This window comes from Peromyscus maniculatus, chromosome 6, assembly GCF_049852395.1.
Source record: "Peromyscus maniculatus bairdii isolate BWxNUB_F1_BW_parent chromosome 6, HU_Pman_BW_mat_3.1, whole genome shotgun sequence".
Taxonomy (NCBI): domain Eukaryota; kingdom Metazoa; phylum Chordata; class Mammalia; order Rodentia; family Cricetidae; genus Peromyscus; species Peromyscus maniculatus.
In genome coordinates this window covers 8,047,469-8,070,140 of record NC_134857.1, presented here as the reverse complement: position 1 = coordinate 8,070,140, position 22,672 = coordinate 8,047,469, and the positions used below count along the sequence as shown (strand labels likewise).

At 43.3% G+C, this 22,672-nt stretch overlaps 2 protein-coding genes across 2 annotated transcripts in view; both read left to right on the top strand.

The window, feature by feature from the left end:
• The window catches only part of Znf639 (zinc finger protein 639), a 194,549-nt gene that overhangs the window by 62,985 nt on the left and 108,892 nt on the right, over nt 1-22,672 (top strand). The gene's annotated exons all lie outside the window — the stretch shown is intronic.
• The window catches only part of Pik3ca (phosphatidylinositol-4,5-bisphosphate 3-kinase catalytic subunit alpha), a 72,249-nt gene continuing 50,008 nt past the window's right edge, over nt 432-22,672 (top strand). Inside the window, exon 1 of the mRNA XM_076573888.1 lies at nt 432-571. The gene's annotated coding sequence lies outside the window, so the exon portion shown is untranslated. The remainder of the gene's footprint in view (nt 572-22,672) is intronic.

Sequence of the window (22,672 nt, the reverse complement as noted above, 5' to 3'; positions counted from 1 at the left end):
GCCGAGTCGCACTGCCACTCGGGGCGGAAGAACAGGGCGCAGGCGCAGTGAGTCACTGTTACCAAATTTGCCCACTGCCCGGCCTCTTCTCCTCCCTTCCGGCCCCTTCGCAGATCTGTTTCCGGGGCGTTGCAAGTTCGGCCCCTCCTCGCTCTCACCCTCCTCTGCCCCAGGAGGGGGGAGCCGAGGGGGTGGGGAAGAGTTCGTTGTTTGTTTACACGATGTGAGCGGAAAGAGAGACCAATAAAGTTTATTCTGGAAACAAAAGGAAAAAGAGCCCGGGCGCCGGCGAGCGGAGCCGGGGGTGGGGGCGTGCGGCGGGGCCGGCGCCGAGCGGAGCGAGCAGCCGAGCGAGCGGCAGTTCCGGTGCCGCGGCGGCCGAGGCTGGGGCTGGGGCGGCCGGCGAGGCAGCGCTCGGGCCCGGCCGGGCCGCTCCGCAGCGGCGGGGGAGAGGGCCCGGGAGGCGGGCGCCGCGCCGCCCGCTGTCCTCTCCCTCGGCGCCGCCGCCGCCGCCGCCCGCGGGGCCGGGACCCGATGCGGCGGGAGCCGCGCAGCCTGGAGGAGCCGGAGCGTGAGTAGATGGCGGGGCGGGCGGGCTCCGGGCGGGCGGGCTCCCGGCCCCTCTCGTCCTACCCGGCCGCCGCCCGGTCCTCCTCCTCCGCGCGGTCGCGGGGCGGCCGGGAAGGGCACGCAAGGGCCGCACGCCCCGGGCTCGGGTGTCGGCTAGCCCCGCCGCCCGCGTTCTTGCCGGGCCTTCCCTCCCGGATCCGGGTGTCGGCTCGCGGGCGCGCGTCTTGTCTGTGCCTCCCCTGCGCTCCGGGGACCCGGCGGCCTCGGCCGCCGCTCCCGGACGGTGTCAGTCTCCGCTGTACGTGGGTAGATGGAGGACGGGCGGAGGGCTTGTGCAGTCTGCGTCTGTGGGGAACCGAGTTGACTGCAGCCCGAGGCTCGTGCCTCCACTGCGCCTTTGTGCACACGCGGGGCGTGGGCTCCCAGGACCCTGGGGAAACCGGCTTGGGAGGAGCCCAGGTAGCTCAGGTCTGCTCGTTGCCGCTGCGACTTTTGAGCCACTTTGGACCATATCGGAGGCTAGCCTCTCTCGGTATTTGTTGACATCGTGTGGTGTAGAATCTGTACGTTTGATGGTGCATTGTAAGAAAAGTCCTGAGCCAAAAATAAAAATAACAGATACTGTGTTGCTGAATTAATTTGGACAACTCAAACACGGTGTTTTGATTCGTGAGCTCCCACTGCAAAGGCAGTTCAAGAATTTAACATAGCTGTATTCAAGTTGTAAGGTATTTTTGTTTTAAACTAAAGCGTTGCGTTCTGGTTGACAGCGTAGATCACGGTCTAAACATCACGTGTTCTGGAAATTTTTAATTATCAGATTAAGTGTTCTGCAGTGTCATCAGTCAAAATTATCTGAAGGGTACGGTTGGTGTTGATGTGAGGTTTTGTTTTTTGAGTTTTTGGGTTTTGTTGCTGATTTTAGTTTTTCACGTCGTGTTTTGAGACTTTTTAAGGAAGACAATAGCAAATATGTAAACATCCATACCTTTTTTTTTTTTAATTGTGCGTTTTTCAAAATAGCGCTTTCCCATTTAAAAAAAAAATCACAGAACGAGTGATTGAAACAAATGGTACACATCAGAATAGTAATATCAGCAGGGAAATAAAGTAACAAATGTTGCCGTTTTATTGGTGACAGAGTGTAGAGCTTGAAAGCATGCCTGTCCAAGTGGAAGGAATTAAAAATGAACACACAAATGCAAAACACTGACTTTATCTAAGGTTTTTAAAATTTCAGGCAAGTTAGATGTCGTATTAAAGAAGTGTCATTAAGTGCAGATCGCTAAGTGAAGCAGTGAATTTGAGAGTGTATTCTCAGGAGGGCGCTTTCTGAGGAGGACTGGGAACAGCCCCTGCGGGTCCTAGAGGCCTAGCTTCCTTCCTGCCATAGGTCCTCTATCCCCAGTCAGTACTCCCTTCAAAAACCATCTAAAGTTAGAAAGAGAATACACATATAAAGTAGGCGATGGTAACTTTTTAAAGGCAGCTTACTGCCTTTTCCATTACCGAATGGAGATTTTTAAGCAGTTGCAGTCATGTACAGAGCATTTGCTCTGTTGGTCTGTTTATTTGAAGAGAGCAAACTTAATCCTATTTGATCTCTTTAGCAGCTCGAGTGGCATTAAAAGGATCAGTTCTCTCTATTTTACTGTTCTGTATCTCGAATTCCAAAGTGGGGGAATCTTTAAATGAAGTGTTTATGAAGCATCATCAAACCTCCACAAAAATACTTATGATCTTTAAAGTTATCCAACTTCAGAAATATCAGCATATCATTCATAGCTCATATTGGAAGGTATAGTCAAGTAGGGTTTTTAGAAGGTCTGGTTTCTCTTGTTATTTTACCTGTCATGTTTTGGCAGAGCAACATCAGACTCCCTAGGAAATGATACTCTAATCTGAGGCCAGACAGATGGCAAGAGACACAGTCACTGACAAACAAGCCTTTTCTGACTTCTTTCACGTCTAGACTCTAATCTTCTCCAGGTCATTGCTCATGTAATAGAGCTGGGAAACGGCGCAAAGAGGTTTAGTTAAGATCATCTTTTATTTTTTAGATTCTCGGTAGTAAATGCATAAATATGTGTACTTCCAGGATTTTTTTGCTCGGTTTGGGTTTGTTTAGGAGAAGGCTTGTGGTTACTGCTGCTGTTACTGAGCTGGGGTTTTACTGTGCAGTTTATGGCCTGGAACTGAGGACTCTTGTCTTCACTTTTGCTAGGATCACCTGGCTCCCCAACCTCGCCTGGCCTTTAAAGCTTTCAGCAGTGTTTTTCATTCCTAGCTACACAGAGTCACCTAGGAAGCATTTTAAAATCATGATAGATTCTGATGTGCTTTGTCTGACATGGAGCCACACCTGTTTGGTTTATTTTGTTTTAAAGTTCATGGAATTCTAATGGACAGGATTGTGAAGCCCTGCCTGTCAAGGGCTTGTCTGAGTTGGTCCTTGTTTGTTTCTCCCTTTCTGCCACACTGCAAGCTCCCTGATCTTGCCTTGCTCTCCTCTGCCAGTGCTGCTCGCGCTTAGGCGACACTGGAACTCTCAGTTTTCTTCCCTGACTCGCAGATTCTCTCATCCTTCACATTGCCTCCTTTGAAAAGTGCAGTCTGGGTTAGGTGTCCCTGCTTCCTGTTCCCATGGCATCTTGTCCCCCACTGTAACCAAATTTCCTCACTGCATTGTCATCTGTTTGTCTGTGTCCTCCACCAGGATGTGAATTCCAGGAGGACGGGGACTTGGTTGATCACATGCACAGTTGTGCCTTTTAGCCAGTTACAGTCATATATTAAAGGCAATTGACTGAACAAGCATTTGCTGATGCTTCTTTACAATGTGTGATAATTCATAAGTACCAGTTAAGTTTTTATTCCCACCATATACATTAACTTTTTTTCCCACTGAAAGTATGCATCCATAAACTACTGCTCACATGGATTTCATTTGGAAACATTTGAGATGTTACAAATTACATCAAGTGGCACTCCATTCCAAACACACACATGCACACCAGCAGCGTTCAGACTATTGATAGATACACTGGACTGGAAACCAGGAGAGTCGAATGCGTTCAGATATTCCTTTCCCCCTAAATGTTGTGTTCTGGGGAAGTCTTGAACTCTCCAGCCTTGGTCATCCTCTATCTCAGAGAGCCTCTGCTGGATGTTCTGTGTGGTACTCAGTGATCTAGCCTTAACATACAGAGCAGCAAAGGTAGCCTTGAAATCTGATGTGTTCAGAACCGTGCTGTAGTCGGTGCTTGCTACTTTGGACAGATGTCCTAATCTGTGTAATGGGGGTGCGACTACTCAGTAGAGAGGGTTGAATTCAGTTCAGATCCAGGAGAGTTCTTGACTGATCTAGTCCAAAGTGTTCATTTCCATTAGAGAAGAAGGGTCTGCTTGAGTCAGATGAAACCGTCTATATCGGAAGTTTCATTTTCCACTTTTCAACTGCTGGTACCACAGGTATGACTAGGGTCCCAAACCATTGTGGCTTTTGGTTTCGTTTTCTTAGAACCCTATCCAGTTTCCAGACACTCAGGTTTTGGTCAACTTGAATGGAAAACCACTGTGTCTGGATAACAAGTGACAGGCTACTACAGGGTGTGTGAAGTGACGAGCTTACAGGGCTCCCCAGTTAGGCAAAATCAGATTTGATATTCACAGAAAGGGAGCAAATTAAAATTAACAGTGACTTTGAAAAGAAGTCTCAATGACTTTGGTGAAATCTCTTTACAAATCCTTAAAGTTCAGGAGGCTCTTAGTGAGTAATTTCTAAATTATAAAGGAAATACAGGAAAATGATCTCAGGGCTAATTCTAGAAGCAAGGCACTAAGCATGTTCCCACTGTGCAGACAGGAAGTAGTGGGGAGAGCATGCTGAGATTAAAAAATAAGAGTGATGGTTAGGAGGAACTAAAGTGTTTGGATGTAACCGATAAATACAAGACGACATGACAGTGAAGTCTGAGGCTCCCGCGTGAAGCCTAGGATTCCTGTCAGCCATGAGGCTCTGTTAGGTAGACTAATGTTACTCAGGGTTAAGGAACTTGGGGTATCCGTTCCTCCTCTGCACCTGTTCATTTAGGAGTTGGACTTAGAATGCTGCAGTGACAAGTTTTTAAGTTAGTGATGAAAGAGATGGCATGCAGCAGCAAAGCTCTCTTTCCCTCCGAGTCAGTGTGTCCAGATGAAGCCGTTTTTGCTGGTATTGAGAGCTCTGATCTTGGGCTGGAGAGATGCCTCAGCAGTTGAGACTACTGCTCGCTCCTCCAGAGGAGTTCAGTTGCCAGCAGCCCCCTGTAACTCTAGCTCAGGCCAGATCCCCTGTGGGCACCAGGCCTTGTGTGCGCATGCTCACGTGTAATTTAAAAAATGTTTTTAAGAGCTCTGATCTCAATGCCTGATACACCCTCACTGCTACTCTGTGTCTTTGGGGACAGACAGCACCACCTTTGGACTCTTTCTGCTTCAGTACAGTAGGAGCTGCAGTGTGTTGCTTGCTGAATAATTAATGTATTAAGGAGAAAATGTAAGTGATTCCCCAAGCTCTGGCATAAAACCATTTAGGAAATAATGTACATATAATAATTCTTTTAAATTTATATCTAATACAAGAATAATGTGTTTTCTATTTGACCTGGAAATTAAGTACTTGCTTTTGGTAGTTAGCATAACAATTTGTCTAAATTATACTCATTTATAAGCAGTTAACTTTCAGTAACTTTTAGCATATAATTAGATTTATAACAGAAAAGTCTTCTTATCAAGGTCCACAATGCCATCTAAAATAAAGTTCTTGTCTTATGTATACCTATTTATTTCACTGATTGTTTGAAGGTTGCTATGTAGCTCACAGTAGCCTGGTACTCAATATGTAGACCAGGATATCCTTCAGCGTCTGATCCTCTTGTCTCAGCTTCCATAGGGCTGGGATTATAGGCATAAGCTACCACACTAGGCTTAAATATGTCATCTTTAGAAACTTGTAAGAACTCCTGAGAGACTGCACATAGGCTCTTACTGTTTGTTCAGTAGAAGTTAGGGAAGTCAGTGTGTTCTGTGAAGTCTGTACCGTGGTAGGATCGTCATGTTGTGATGCTGAGGGTGTGAGAAAAACTGACAGACACTGTTTCTTCAAGGAGGTGATATCAGCATGATGAAGGGGGAGGAGAAGACAGTGTGTGCATTCATTCATTCTGGGGTCCTGACACAGAAGCAGGTGGGTCTTTGGAATTCCAGGCCAGCCAAAGCTACATAGTAAGACTGTCTCAAAAAACAAACAAAAGCAGTGATTTTTCAATTTGACTCACTTAGAAATCAAGATACTTTTCTTTATATTTCTATCAATTAGTAGCTATACACTTGGAAAAGTAAATGAAGAAGAAACTGTCAGTCTTAGGTCATCTATATGTGATGTATGTAAGAGACACTTTTGGGCTGGAGAGATGGCAGTGGTTAAGAGTGCTTACCGCTGCCTTCTGGAGGACCCTACTTGGGTTACTAGTGTCCATGGCCCGAGGCTCACAATGCCTTTGGCTACATCCTGGAGATCCAGTGCCTCTGGCCTCTGTGGGCACTGTGCTCGTGTACACATACTCACATGCAGACATGCACACACAATTTTAGAAAGGGGCACTTTTATAAGTTGTTGATGAATTGCATATTTCTATTCCTGTCTTGGGGAATTTTTTTTTTAAACAAAGGTTGATAGTTTAGGGAGGGCTATGCTTGAGGAAGAGAACATGTGTCAGATTTCCAAGTGCTGGAGTTCTGTATTCAGCTTTGAACTTAGCCACACGTGGCCTTAGATCTTGGCCTTTCAGAGTACTTATTCTTTACCTGGAAAAGGTCTGAAGTTCTTTACAATTCACAAACTGTTTCTGATTTCAGGGTGAGTAAACCACCCCCTAGAGGGAGTATAGTCTTCAGTTCCTCTATTTTCAGAAACTTAAACGAAAAAAAAAAAGTGTGTTTGTTTTAAGTTTTCACATATTTGAAAACTTTTGTATGAAATTCTGTGGCTTCCTGGGGATGGGGATGGGGGAACCTCCCTCCTCCATCAGTGACTTTGAAATCAAGCTTATGGGAGGTGTGGTCATCTCACTCACTGGCACAGGGAGCAGTCAGCGGGTGACAGGCATGGAGAGTAGGTCACCAGTGGATGCCAGCGGCCAACACAGGAGGCCAGCACCCTAGTCACAGCACTCTTAATAACCACCGAGCATCATCTCACTGTTAAAGACTTCTAGGAAAATATGTTCCCTAGCTTCTCTTGGTAACCCAGTTGCACCAGGCAGTTTGAATTTTGGAAACAAATCCGGAGGCACAGGAAGCTTTCCTAGGTCTGTCCTCAGCGGTGCTGACTACTACATGGAAAGACGGCAGCAGCCACTGCCCTCCATCAGGCTTGTTGCTTCTGCTGTTGACCTGTGCCTGGAAGGACCAAGGCCACTTTCTACTTGGTGGTACTGTCGGTCAGCGAACCTCCCAGGCAGTGTCGTAAAGCATTTGTGACAGGAGCATTTTGTATTGATTTTTCTAACTATATGTAACTGTACAAGTTGAACGTGACTTTTTCAAAGCAGTTTCTGGCTTGCCCTGGTAGTGGGAATGGTAGGAAGCAGCAAAGGAGCTGTTTTCTCCTGGAGTGACCAGCTTTCAATTCCTTAGTCGTGTTGTGCGACTCCCAGGTCTGCCAAATGGTTTAATTAAATTTTTGAAAATTGGGCGGTGGTGGGGCACACCTTTAATGCCAGCACTTGGGAGGCAGAGCCAGATGATCTCTGTAGGTTCGAGGCCAGCCTAGTCTACAGAGTGAGATCCAGGACAGGTATCAAAACTACACAGAGAAAAACCCTGTCTCGAAAAACCAAACCAAACCAAACCAAATTTAAATTTATTACCATGTGTATGGTGTGGCTGTACATGCTAGGTTACACATGGGGGTTGGGGGGGTCCAGAGGACAACTTGATGGAGTTGGTTCTCTCCCTCTCCCTTTCTGTGGGTCCCAGAGATTAAAATCAGGTTGCAGGTTTGCATTGCAGATGCCTTTGTTCAGTGAGCCATCTTACCACCTGTCCCAAGTCATTTTAAATAAAGTTCATATACTGTTTCTAAAGCACTGTTAGATGTACTCTGTGGGAGTCTCCTGCAGATTAGTTTTCCCAGGAGAGATTTGGGTGAGAAATCTGGTAATATTGAGGAACACGGAAGTCAGGCCAGCCTTAGAAAATGAGAGGGTAGCCAGTGCGCTGGGCTGCTTGGTTAAGAGCATGTACTCCAGTGACACAGGGGAAGTAATTTAGTCTGTCTCGGAGTGAATCTCTGAGTTATACATGCTTTCTCATTTGAAAAAGAAAGTGGTCATGACTGCCAGCATCCTAATAAAGCAAGAAAGAATTTAGGAGTGCCCAGCACACTGGGTGTTAATAAAAGCCCCTCGGCACCTTGAGAGTAAGGACCACATTGTAGTCATTCATTTATTTGGAGCTGTGACGTTGTGCAGTGAATTGAATTCTGTTCTGAGACTATTGTGCTGGGTCCTGGCTCTGGGTAGCTAGTGAACACTGCTGTCTAACAAGCTTAGAGTGTCTGTCAGTTCTTTACTGCTTCATTTCGGTCCCATTAAAACATTAAATTTTAACACTTGATAGGAGTAGAGAACGAGTGGACAGCAAATATTAAGGAAAACAGTTTAGAGTTCTTGCATCTTAGTCTCAGCTTCCTGAAGCCAGGACACTCTGTCTGCCCCTAGGCTCTCAGCAACTCCAGCTAATGCCTTGAGTAGCACTCTGGTAAACAGCACTCGTTTGGTGCATTTGGATATTCCGTTCCCATCTTCATGTACTAAAGGTCGTGTCTTGTGGGCACCTGTGACATGGTCTGTATGCAGTTCTCACTGGATGAGAGTCTTTATTATTAAGTACTAGATCCTGCATATATAAGGTTTCGTTCATTTACTTTGCATCCTCGGACTAGATATCATGTAAACTTTATTACTCCATTATGTGAAAATAAGGAAGGCAGCCATGTGGTTTATATCCACATGTTTAATCTCTGTTTCCCTTTAATCTCTGAAACAGCTGTGGCATGGATTTCTGTCACTTCACCTCCCTGGGTTTAGTACTGTTGTGGGTACTCAGATTAAGGTTGTAGAAAACAGAAGTTTCTCTTTTCTTACCTCACTTTGAGCAGTGTGGGCCATACTGCTCTTGATGAGATACACAACCAGTCACTTTTCAGGGTAATGATCTCAATGGTGGTGTATCTCTTAGAAACCAGGAAAATCTATGTGCTTTAGAATTGTGTATTACATACTTAGTTATTTTGGGGGATGACTAGGAAGCTCATGCCATGTCATACAAATGGCAGTCAGAGGACAAGTTGCAGGAATCATTTCTCTTCTTCACCATGTGGGTCCAGGGATCACACTCATGTTGTCTGGCTTGGTGGCAGTGCCCTTATCCACTGAACCATCTGCTAACCCAAATCTACAGCTTTTAAAAAATGAAATATGCTGCTACTATTGTACACCAGTAATTTGTCATAATTACTGAATATTTTTCATTGTCACTTGATTAAAGGCTGATTTTATTGATACTTCCAGATATTTTTACTGTATTTAAAGCTGTAGAGTTCTTGGGACTGCCCTAGTATTGGCTGCAAGCTTGCTTCCTTCTGTGGTATTGTGACTAATCTAGGAAGTGATGTTACTATCTTGGGCTGGTACAGTGATACACTTTTGTAGTTCCAGCATCTGGGAGGCTGAGGCAGGAAGATCAGGAGTTCAAGGCCATCCCTGTATATATGTATACATAGTAAGACTGATTTTTATTAAGTTCTTTAAATGGCATCATGAATTCTATCGGAAATGCTGTGAGAGAAAATTAATTTTCTCATTTTTCTAGACATGTCCTAGAGAGAGCACAAGAGAGCATGAGCTTGTGAGTGTTCATGTGTGGGTATGCATGTGTATGTATATGGAGGCCAGGGCTCAGTGTCACATTGTTTCCTTGGTTATTTTCTACCTCTTTTCTTTTGTGATGGTCTAACTATGTAGCCTTGGCTCCCTTGGAACTCTCAGAGACCTGCCTGTGCCTCATGAGTTGGTATGATTATAGACACGAGCCAGCACATATGGCTCCACCTTATTTTTTGAGAAAAACTCTCACTGAGCCTAGAGCTCACAGACTTGGCTGGACTAGCAGGGATCCTTCTCTCCATCTTCCTAATACTGGACGTGTTAGTGTGTGTCACCACTCTGATGGCTTTTTTAATGTGGGTTTTAGGGATCAAACTCAGGTCCAGACACTTTACCTAATACATCTCCCCAGAGCCCCCCCTGAGTAATTTTGAATTCTTACAAATATAAACTTTAATGTTATGAATGTCAGGAATGAAAGTAGTATAGAGTCTCTACACTAAGTTATTTCCCTTAATCTTCAGAGTAGCACTACAAAACGTGTGACAGTCTTTCCATCTTGGAAATGGGAAACTGGAATTCCACACTTAATCAGCACACTGGAATCTCATCACATTTAGTTTGCATGAAATTATCTCACTTAAATGTGAAATGATGATGAAATGGTAATTTAAATATTGGAGTCACATCCATTGTTGAGCTTTGCTTCAAAGTGGACGTAAGGTTTCAGTGTGAATTGGCTGCCCTGAGGTTGGTGTCAGTGACTAAGTGTGAGAATCCCATGGTGTTGAGTGTGACTTTGTTACTCATGTAACTTGCTTCTAGTATTATCTTGATTAATCAAATGCTCCTGGACTAGAAACTGCTGCTTAGGTTGGCTGAATAGTTTTGTTTGTCCCCAGGTAGCTTGCTGATATGGCCATAGCGATCTGTGCATGTGTATTCATTGTGTACACACATGGTCACTCAAATACACAGGCACATCCTGTTTAAGTACAAAGCGTGGCTAAAGGTGGTAGACAAAGGCATTAGCACTGCACTTTTTGTGGCTGATTCAAGAGATTGTTCGAGGGTAAAATACCCTGTTTTTGAATAAGAATTTATTTTGAGGCAAATATGAGCAACTGTGTTTTGGGAACACAGATTTAGGTTGTTTAGAATGATGTATTCTGCTGTGGAAGTGGCAGTATGAACTTTTATAGTCACAGAACAAAAGACAGCCGTAAATAAAAACATTTACCAAATACATTTGTGGGGAGGGAAATGTTGAGTCCTTCCCACAGACTGCCCAAGCTGGCTCCTGGAAGTTAGCAACCCTGGAAATGCCTCTCTCAATCAGTAGCCATTTGTTGTGTGACAAAACTGTTTCTGGGGAACACAACACACATATCTACTTACTCAGATGAAGTTCCAATGACACACCAAAGTATGAATACCACCAAAGTCAAACTTAGTGAACCAGTGAGTGTTATTGGGGTTCCTTACAGGAATATGGGTGAGGAGGTACTTAGAGGAGCAGAAATGACTCAAAGGCAGCTGCATCATCAAGGCCCACCAGCACAAGTGACAGCTCACAAAAGCTGGGAACCTGGGGCACAGTTCACAACCTGCAGGTAGCTCAATGAATTGGAGAGTGTCCTTTCCAAGTGACTTGGGTTTAAATCTCTTCCAGGCAGCTGGTCTGATCTCAGTCTTCAGCTTGTGTGAGAGAGAGGCTCAGCTTTTATGGTTTACTCTGGAAGGGAGGGGCCTGGTGAATCTGGTCAGTTTCAGGGACTTCCTGAAACCTTTTTGAGTGATTTTCCTTTTTGTTTTAAGGAGCTTCCCTGCAGGATGGAGGAAACTGTTACACAGGTGTTCTTGGGTTTGTCTTTTGTCACAAAGCTGACAAGTAGCATAGTATTCTAGTTATGTTCTAGAAATGTAACATGTCTCATTTTACTGCATTAAAAACAAACATACCCCAGCCCCATTAAAAGTCTTCCTTGGCCACGTAGCAGAGCCCTGGCCAGCTACAAAACTGACCCATTGAGGCACAGATATGCTTCCTCTCCCAACTCTGATGGATGATAATTGGGTGCTTACATGAAGAACATGAGTCTCCCATGAGGAAGGAGGATGAGGTATATAGACTTGTCAGATTGCTTACTTTGTCTTAGTCGTTCCAGTTTTCTAGACAGGGGTTGGCAGATTCCCACTTGGTGTTTTATAAAATATGTTGTGCCTCTCTCAGTGGTTAAGACCATTTCATTTAGCAAATCCACAGTCTTATAAAAGAATAGAGAGAGAGAAGAGAATAGAGAGAGAAGAAGGAGAGTGATAGTTAAGTGGTCACGAGATAAGATGTTGTAAGATAACTGTAATTCTTGAAATCAAGGAGTAAAGATTTTTCAAAAGTACTTTCACAATTTAGCCTGAGAAAAGATCACTGTGCGTAAAGCTTACGCTCGGGCATGGTATCCTTGGTGATTGCTGTTCTTGAAAAGCCTTATCACTCCTAAGGTATAATGTGTATTCAGCAGTTTTCAATACATGGTAAATGATCACTACACATTCCATATAGATGTGTACAGTCACAGGGACAGTTTGTATTAAAACAATAAAATTATGTAATACATGAAATACATGTAGCTTTTAGAGTGTGGGTTATGTGTGATTGTATAGCTGGAGAGTTTTGTGTCCGGGTCCCACCAAGCCCCCGCAGTCCGACAGCCCACTTATAAAATAAACCACAGATGCTTATATTATTTAAACTGTTTGGCCTAATGGCTCGGGCTTCTAGCTATCTAGTTCTTACATCTTAAATTATATCATTTCTATAAATCTATACCTTGCCACGTGGCTCATGGCTTACCGGCATCTTCACATGCTGTTTGTCATGGTGGCAGCTGGCAGTGTCTCCCTCCGCCTTCCTGTTCTCTCAGTTCTCCTCTCTGTTAGTCCCGCCTATACTTCCTGCCTGGCCACTGGCCAATCAGTGTTTTATTTATTGATCAATCAGAGCAATACATTTGACATACAGAACATCCCACAGCACTCCCTCTTTTCTTTTTCTTTTTCTTTTTTAAAGGAAGGTTTTAACTTTTAGACATCTCCAAAGTCAGCTTGGTATATTTGGGAATTTGGGCGTAGCTTCTCTTACTACTTCCTGCTGGAGGGAGGCACTGTATCTTTTTTTTTTTTTTTTTTTTTTTTTGGTTTTTCGAGACAGGGTTTCTCTGCGTAGCTTTGCGCCTTTCCTGAAGCTCACTTGGTAGCCCAGGCTGGCCTCGAACTCACAGAGATCCGCCTGGCTCTGCCTCCCGAGTGGAGGCACTGTATCTTATGGGGACACAAAGAAAATTTTAGGATTATGGAGTAGTCTGTGAGGGTGTATCGTCTGAGTCAGTTGCCTTGAAACGGTTCTGGATGTTGGATCATCTGGGCCATAGTGTCATTGGAGACCTTTCAGGGGGTCTTGGCTGGTCAAACCTGATGTATCTTAATCTGGAACAAATCTATAGCTTCTGGCTTTCTGTGAAAACAAAAGCAGATATGTTGCTTTGCCAAAGCAACATATCCTTACATCCAAATTTTGAAGTCAAGGTACCTTTAAAATATACATTTTGTACCAAGTGAGCTCCAGGAAAGGCGCAAAGCTGCACAAAGAAACCCTGTCTCGAAAAAACCAAAAAAAAAAAAAAAAAAAAATATACATTTTGGCATAACTCAACAGCTTTTGCAATCAAATATTTTTCTTCAGTTGTGAATATCAAAGAGAACATAATCCAGATTCTCTTTGTGATAGCCATCTTTAGGTGGCTTATTTTTTATATTATTTTTACTATCTCTTTAAAAACTTTATTTTTTAAAACTATGTATTTGTTTATATAACTGTATATATCACATTTTTGTCTCTTTCAAGCCTACATATATTTTACACACATTGTAAACTATTTTATCTGAATTTGTCTTATTGTGAACCTATTGATTTAAACTGCAGCATTCTAAGACTGCTCTACCCACTTCAGCTTCCCAACATGGTGGTGGTACGTTTTTCCACCAGCTCTGGGAGCTATCAACTCTCAGAAATAGTAGGTCTATGCTTCTATCAAAGCAGTGTGTAGCCCAGAAACCTCTTTTTTTTTTTTTTTTTTTTTTTTTGTACTAGCAAAGGCTAAATCCACCACGCAGCTTAATGTGCCACTTGCAGAGGCCTACCGCCATACTGCAGGTCCAGCACACACGCCAGGAACCCACCATAGTAGCTCAAACACGCAGGCTGCCACTAACTTGAGATAGACAACTAGGAACTGTTTTTAGCTCCGTTTTAGAATCTTTTTTCTCAGGTTTTAGGTGGAAACTCTTGCCAACCCGTTGGGCGCCATTTGTAGCTGGAGAGTTTTCTCTTCAGGTCCCGCCAAGCCCCGGCAGTCCAACAGCCCACTTATAAAACAAACACACTGATGCTTATATTATTTAAACTGTTTGGCCTAATGGCTCAGGCTTCTAGCTATCTAGTTTTTACATCTTAAATTAATCCATTTCTATAAATCTATACCTTGCCACGTGGCTCACTGGCATCTTCACATGCTGCTTGTCATGGCGGCAGCTGGCAGTGTCTTCCTCCGCCTTCCTGTTCTCTCAATTCTCTCTGTTAGTCCCACCTATACTTCCTGCCTGGCTGCTGGCCAATCAGTGTTTTATTTATTGACCAATCAGAGCAACACATTTGACATATAGACCATCCCACAGTGTTTACCTTTCAGAATACACAAGCACAGATAATAGTTTGTTGTAGCCATTTAAGGCCATTTTTTTTTACATTCTTAGGATAATTCTTGATAATCATAAAGTGCACTTACAATAGATTGTTGGATTGTCTTTGTTCTTACTTTATAGTTATCATTTTCTTTGGCTTCTATGTAGACATTTGTTTGCCTTAGTACAGTAAGACATGACTTAGAAGAGGGATGAATACTGAGAAGGAAACTGGGAATTCCCAGTTTGAGTCTAGTAGGAACACCAAGAGTCAACTGAGAAATTATTAGTTATAGAGTAACTGCATATAAAACCATTTAAAAATCAGTAATTCCCCTTATGATAATAATAATTGTTTGGAAAATATAATAAAAAAGAAATCACTTGTAAAAATAAGAGAAAAGATTATTTTAATGACAAATATGTGAGTTGTGGTTAAGCAGTCACTGTATTCAATTCTATGGTAGAGGGCACAGGATGTTCCTGGATGGGAAAGTCAGCTATTAAGAGAATCTGTTCTTCCTATTGATTTATAAGTGTATCATAATTTTCATTTAAAAATGCATGTGAGAAAGTAGGATAGCTCTTAATTTTGTCTAAGAGACTATAAGCAGATAAAAGAAAGATGACTTTAAGTAAAATTCAAAATCAGCTAGTTTTCCACCTCCCTGAGATACCAAAATGCACTACAGAATTGAAATGAAAGAGTTGGACATTGGCATGAGTGTGATTATCAAGTTGCTCCAAAGGAATAGAGAACCCAGAAGTGGTTATTTCATAAGGGACTCACCAGAGCTCTAGAGGAAAAGATGTATATTTTAGAAAATAGTATATATGTAGGAGAACATACTAATAATTGGAAGTGTTTAGCAAGTAGAAATTCATGTATTTGACTCTTACAATATTGACATTTTCTTTTTTCACTCCTCTCCCATCGAAATGAAAAAATTTAAAGCTATAACCAAGAACTCTGCAAAAATTAAAGAGACAAATGTTTTAAAATATTTTAAAATATAAATATTTTCAAAAGCCCAAAGTTCCCTTCCTGGAGGTGGATAAACAACAGACCTAGACCATGGGCTCATTACTGAGGCATCACACACATACCGGAGACATGCTTAAACCCCCGAGATCAGTAATGGGTGAAGCGGGCGTAAGGTGCAGTGGGCCAGTGTTGATACTTGAATCAGCAGTGTGTTTTCTGACATCGCTTCTGCTAGTGCGGGCTTTCACCTCTAATTCTACTGGCTGCTCTTGGAAAAGGAGGTGATTTTTAGCCTTTTAAAATCAACAGGTTTTTAATTAGCATAGTTTTGACCCAGTAATTCTATATGCAGCATTTATATGTTGTCATTTGTAAGCTTAAGTATTTAGCAAGTAAATGATATTCCATAGGAGGTAGTCATATAAACTGTTTCATCTAGTAGGCTGTGCAAAGTCTGGGTTTGAGTCCTAGTACTGCACATACATGTAAAAAAAATACATTTATTAAGAATTTCCAGTAATTTAAGGAAATGCTTTTTCAGTGAATAAAGCAAAATACAAAGTTGTATGTGCTATGTGAGTACAACTATAGTTAATGGTGTCTTAAGCAGTTTGTATATTTTCCCTCCTTTGTGCTGTGTTTCTGTTACACACAGGACTTGACGCCCGTGCACTCATTTAGCACTTGAAGTGAATGAATTTCTGTAATGTGAATGGATGGGTTCTACGCTGAAAGAAATACAGATTATTTCCATGTGCACACTAGGACGTGGGGGGGATTCTCCAGATAGAGGCTGGTTAACACTTAACACTTGTTCACATAGTGTCTGCACAGTTCTTATGTGTGATCGTTTTCTGTTCAATGTGGTAATGTAGTAATGTTCTGAATTACTCTGATCTTGGTCTAGCTCGTCTCTGCTCAGTGTCTCCTTTAGCCCTGTGCTGTGTCGCTGGATTACCTCCCCAGTATCTGCTTCCTGTCCTGTTTACATTTCCACACTGCTGCCCGAGTTGTTGGCGTGGTAACTGGCAGAATTGCACGAACAGGCTGACAGAAATAGGTTTCATGGAAGGAAGCCAGGGAAAGAGACACTCCTTCCACAGTCGCAGTGAGCACCCTCAACCATCAGATGCGTCTGCCTAAAGTTCAGTGACGCAGGGGACTTGCATTGCCCCTCCTCAGACAGACTTCATGATAATAACCACAGGAACTTTGCATTTCATTTACTTGGAAGTTTTTACTTTTGTCCATTAAAGTCTTGTTACTTGCTTTAGCAAGACCTTACACATGCAGGAAATTTTGTTAAAATGTAAATTTCCCAGATCCTTGAAATTCTGACCCAACAGATCTGCAGTGGTGGGAACATGTGTTTTAGTGGGTGCCCTTGCACAGGACTCCAGGCCAGGATGGGGAGGAAGCCAGCCTTGGGATAAGGTACAGTGTCTCTTACTACCATTTTTCCCCTCACAGACGGCCTCCACCCACTTCTGTGCTCATTTTCTGCCTTGGTCTCGCAGAACAACTTTCTGTCTAGCCACCCTGAACTGTTTCTGACACACTCAGGCCTTTCTGGACTTGAGTTCCTGAGGCGTTGATTCCCTTCGGTCTTAACTGCGCCTTCCTAATAGCTTGTTGGGCTGGCACTCTGGATCTTGTTTATGTGTAATCTGTGTAAGATATTCCTGGATGCACTCACAGGCAGGCAAGCTCTCACTTAGTGTTTCTGTGGGCTCTGCATTGGGAGCCACACATGTTCAGTTACACTTGTTTATTTGCATAGCTTCACTGACTGAAGAGCCTCTGGAGGTTCACGTTGCATTTCATTTTCAATCTTGGCTGTTTGGCATCAGACCGCTGCAAAGTCCTTGCACAGCACATGTGTTTTCAGATGATGAACTGTTTGGTAAGCAAGGGAGGGAAAGAGTCGTAGTCCTGTTTTTTTAGGGAGGAAAATGAAGTCTGGAGAAATTATCTGCTTCTTATTCCCCAGATTTATAAGTACAGGGGCTTGAACACAAGATGTATGACTTTTCTGACTTCCGTCTTTACAGGAAACACTATTACAGTAATTTTCTTTTTAGGCATTTTTCTTGTGGCTGACAGCGTAGCTTGTATTTTGTTTGAATGGAAGATATTTTAGTAAAAATGTTTTCATCGTCATCACGCTTTATAAAATAATGCTTATTGCTCTAGGGTAGAAACTAATTGTTGATGGATACTAAACTGTTCATCTGTTACTTTCACTCTTGACCTTCTGTCCTCTGCCTGAAATGTGTATTTGTTTCTTTGACAGAGCAGGCTGTGTGTTCACTAGTGGGATGTTCAAAAATACTTGATTAATCTGAGCTAAATATTTACGTAGGAAACCTCTTATTCTATAACACTTACGGCAGAAGCCGTTATATGTAAGTTTTCAAGTGGACATCCAAAGCCTAGTTTCTGAAGCTTAGATGTGTAGCCTGACTAAAGACTTAGCTCCTAAGGTGTTGATGGAAATCAGAGGCCAGCTGCAGAGTGAGATCCTAGGAGCCATGGAGGACATGTAGCTGTGCTTTAAACCAAATGCTAGCAATGCAACATTTAGTAGCATCTGTTCTTTTAAAAGAAACAGTTTGGATAATTGGAATCATCTTATAATATCCTTATACCCAGCTGTCAACTTTTTCTGCCAATATTTCTTGAACCAAAACCAAGAAAATGGAAGTTAGGGTCTCCATATTTTGAAATAGGCCAAACACTGAAAAATTTGTTTTATCTTAAAAGATATCTGAAAGAGTTCCTAGCACCTAGAAAGATTCATAAAAAGCGGGTATCTGTTAACCCTCTCCAAATTAAGCTGAAATACATACTTTAGTAAATCATGGGAGTGGCCTGGGGAGCTGGTCCAGTCCATACAGCACTTGGAGTACAAGCATGACAACATAAATTGAGCCCACAGAACCCATGTAAAAAGCCATACAAGTGTAAACCAGTACTCCTGGAGCTGGGAGGGTAGAGACTGGAGGATCCTTGAGACTCATCTAATCTGACAGAGTAGCCACATGGTGAACTTCAGATTAAGTCAGAGACCTGTTTCAAAAAATAAGGTGAAGAGAGATTGAGAAAGCCACACAACATTAACCTCAGGCCTCCACATGTACAGGCTTACACATACCTGCAAGTGTGCATACACTCACATGAACACATATACATCAATCACATCGACATGCACACAGAAATAATAAAAGCATTGGAGAAACAGAAATGCTACTGTTAGTAGCCATTTGAAGGATATTAAAGTCAATGTGAGCATTCTAATCCCAGTTTTGAAACTTCACACTGTTTCTTTTTCAGTTTTTTTTTTCTTAACTTTTGTTTTTATTTTTCGAGACAGGGTCTTACTGTGTAGTCCTGGATGGCCTAGAACTTGCTACGTAGACCAGGCTAGCCTTGAGCTCATAGAGTTCATAGATGTGCCTCTGCCTCCTGAGTGCTGAGATTAAGGTGTGTGCCACAACACCCGACTCCTCCAGTTTCTAAATCTTTGAAATTTTATTGCTGTGTGTATGGTGTGTGCATTTACACTTCCACATCACAGCCATCACTGAAGGAAGTCAAGGCAGAAACTCAGAGCAGGATCTGTAGGCAGGAACTTAGGCAGAAGCCATGAAGGAGTGCTGCTTACTGGCTTGCTCTCCGTGGCTTGCCCAGCCTGCTTGCTCACAGCCTCCAGGACCACCACCTTGGGGTTGGCACCACTCCAGTGAGCCAGGCCCTTCCACAGCAATGATTAACCAAGAACATACACTGCAGGCTTGCTCCCAGGTCAGTCTGCTGCGGACATTTCTCAGAATGGCTAACTTGTGTCAAGTTGACCTAAAACTAACAAGCACACACAGAAGAAACCTCATGAACACAGTCTTATTTGTCTCTTGTAAGCTTCCCTCAGAACTATCCATTAAATGCCACTTCATAGCACTCAGGCTTTCAAGCCAGTATCTCTAGACTTCTGAATCCCTCCCACAAGCCACTTCCAAAAAGCCTGGGCCATGAATTGTATAACCATTTCAGATTGAAACATTTCATCCTGCAGGGAAGCTCCTTAAACAGGAAGGTAAACATTTCAAAGGAAAAGTCCCTAAAACTGACCAGATCTACTAGGTCCCTCCCTGCCAGAGTAAGCCATCTCAGACAAGCCAAGCTGCCAAGAAGACTCTTGAGACCAGACTGGCTGCCTGGAAGAAACAGAAACCAATGAGCTACCAGGAAGGGGTTCAGACCAACTGAGGCACCTGGAAAGGACACTCTCCAACCCATTGAGCTGCCTGCAGGCGTGCACTGTGCTCCAGGTTCCCAGATTTTGTGAGCTGTCACCCATGCTGGGGAGGGCCTTGGTGACGGAGCTGTCTTTGAGTCATTTCTGCTCCTGTAAGTGACCCCTCACCCATATTTGGTCTGTTGTGGATCCCTGTCTAGGGTGAGCAGACGTGCATGTTGCCTGTCGTTAGGAGAAGTTTTGTCACACAATATTGTGTGACCAGGTACTCTGTTAAGGACCTCACTTTATGATACCATCACAAGCTATCCTTTGTCAGTTTGACACCCAAAATGTCTTTATGCTAGACTTGTTCTCCAAATAAGGACAGTAGCAAGTTATACTTAATGTGATAACTCCCGTTATCTGTGCAGCTCACAGCGCCATTCTCCTCCTCCCAGTTGACTTGGGTGGTCTGCCATCTCTTCACTAGTATTTGGTAATGTATACTTAACGACTCTTAGGCACTTCTACTCATCAGTGTGACGGTATATGATAAAGCAACAAGAAAAGATCTGCCTAATGTATGTGTATGTATGCACAGACATGCTTAACAAAAACGGAGAAAGAACTGGGCGTGGTGATGCACCCCTTTTAATCCCAGCACCCAGGAAGCAGGAGCAGGCAGATCTCTGTGAGCCTGGTCTAGGACAGCCAGAATTGCATAGAGAGACCCTGTGTCTGACAGAAACAAACGAAAGGGAGACAAACACTCTTGGCCCAGACATCCTCCTTTCTGTAGCCAGTCCCATGGCCAGAGTCCCATGTCTAACTTCTGATGTGTACATTTTCTGCGGAGGCTTCTGTTCACCTCAGGTAGAAAGGGCAACTACAGACCAAAGAAACAATCCCATTCTCATCTGTTAGGTGGTGAGCCAGTGAGTTTACTGGGGTTACTTACAGAAATACACAGGAGGCTGGGGAAAGAAGGCCACCAAAAGCTCCAGACCACTCTAGGCTACACAGTAATAATGTCACGGCCATTCTGGTCTACATAGTGAGACCCTGTCTCCAGAAAGTAAGTAAATGAGTAAAAATAAAATCTGAATCTTGTTGTCTTCCAAAGAGTTTCAGTCTCCAATAAGTCTGAGAGCTCTCTTTCTAACAACTGGACTTCCTCAAGCTTAATTTGATCCTCAGTCAAATAAAAATGGGACTGGGCATTGTTTGAAGTTACTATTTACTCAGGTTTGATGACTAAGTTTCTTTTGCGGTAACCTGTATTTGTAACTTTTTTTTTTTTTTTTTTTTGGTCTGTATTGGTTTTTGGAGCTACTTGTAAGTTACAGAAACCATCCCTTTGGTACATGTGTTACAGAATGTGTCTTTCCAGGGCTCAAGGGATTTTTCACTTGAGTTTATGGTACTTCTACCAGACCACAGTTTTTGGCTTTTAATTAGTAAAATTATTTATCTTTTGGCCTTAATATATAAACCATAGCTTTCCTTTATATAAACAATAACCAATTATACAAGATAATGGAAGATAGGAATCAATCACAAAATCAAGTTTTATACCTAGAAATAAACTTAGGTCACAGCAGAACTTTCATAAAGAGATCTTTTTCACCAGGGTGGCACAAGCCTGTAATACCAGCTCTTGGGAGGTAGAGGCAGGAAGATAAGGAGTTCAGAGCCAACCTGGGCTACATGTAGATCTTGGATACTAGCTACAGTGGTTTTAAAAATCCTAAGGGGACTAAAGAGATGGCTCAGTGGTTAAGAGCACTGGCTGGTCCTCCAAAGGGCCGGGGATTGATTCCCATCAACCACATGGTGGCTCACAACCACCTGTAACTTGATTCTAGGGAATCTGACGCCTTCATATGGTCTCTGTGGGCCAGGCACACAGGTGATGTGCACAGACATACACGCAGGCAAAACACCCGTACACAAAAATTTTTAAAAATTGTTTTTAACTGCTGAGGAAAACTTAGATAAGTGGAAATGCAAACTTGGCTCGTAAACTGCTCTGTTACAGCAGCCATCCAGGCTGGAGGAGTAGCTCAAAGGTTAAGAGCATGTACTGCTCTTCCAGGACCCAAGCTCACTTCCCAGTACTCATGTCAAGTGTGCACAACCCACCAGGAACTCCAGCTCCAGGAGCATCTGATGCGGGGCCCTCTGTAGGTGCCTGCAGTTAGATGCAAGTCAGTCTGTCTGTCTGTCTGTCTGTCTGTCTGTCTGTCTGTCTCTCTCTCTCTCTCTGTCTCCGTCTCCCTCTCTTTCCCCTCTCTCCCCCTCTCTCCCCCTCTCCTTCTCCCTCTCCCTCTCTCTGTCTTTTTCACACACACGCAATATTTTTTTTTTTTAAATCTTAAGTCTGTTTTCCTTAAATGGCTATGAATCAAAGTATTCTCACTTGAAGTGTCAACTGGTTCTGCTTGCTCTTTGTTTCTCCATGTAGCAAGGCATTTCTGCAGCTTATCTGGACAAGATATTGGGCTCACATGGAAGTGAGTACAGTTGTCATGGCAGCAAATGGGAATAGAGATGGGAGAGGGCTGGTTCCTGTAAATAAGACTAGGGTGTGGTGAGAAGAGGAAGGGCAGTGTGGAAAGGCTTAGTGATGCTTTGAGTCTGTGCCCTGCCCTGGTGTACTGCAGTTGAGAATGTGTAATTAGATGCCACTTTTAGTCAGCCAGTTGTAGTGACCCCACTGGAAATGAACTGGAGAGGGGAAGACTGAGTACTGTGCCTTCAGCGATTTATTTGCCTTAGTTTATCCCGCCTGCCTAAGATGAAGAGCCCTACGCACTCTCTGCCTGTCAGAAAGCCTTTTCCTTCTTTGAAAACATGAGTGTGTGCACACACAGATACTTAATAGGAGTGGGAAGGGGTTATTTGTGCTCACAGTTGAGGGTGTATGTCCATCATAGGGGAAGGTCATGACGGCAGGAGCTTGAGGCAGCTGGTTCCATTGTGTCTGCAGTCAGGAAGCAGAGAGAGGTTATTGTTAGTGCTCAGCTCACTTTCTCCTTTTTATTCAGGCTGGGGACCCAAACCATGGGATGCATTTGTAGCGTGGTTTTTCCCTGTCAGTTAATCTAATCTAGAAACCCCCCACCAGAGGTTGGTTTCCGTGGTGACCCTAATCCTGTCAAGGTTGACCTTCAAGGTTAATAGTCAGTATACTTTATTCTATAATTACCA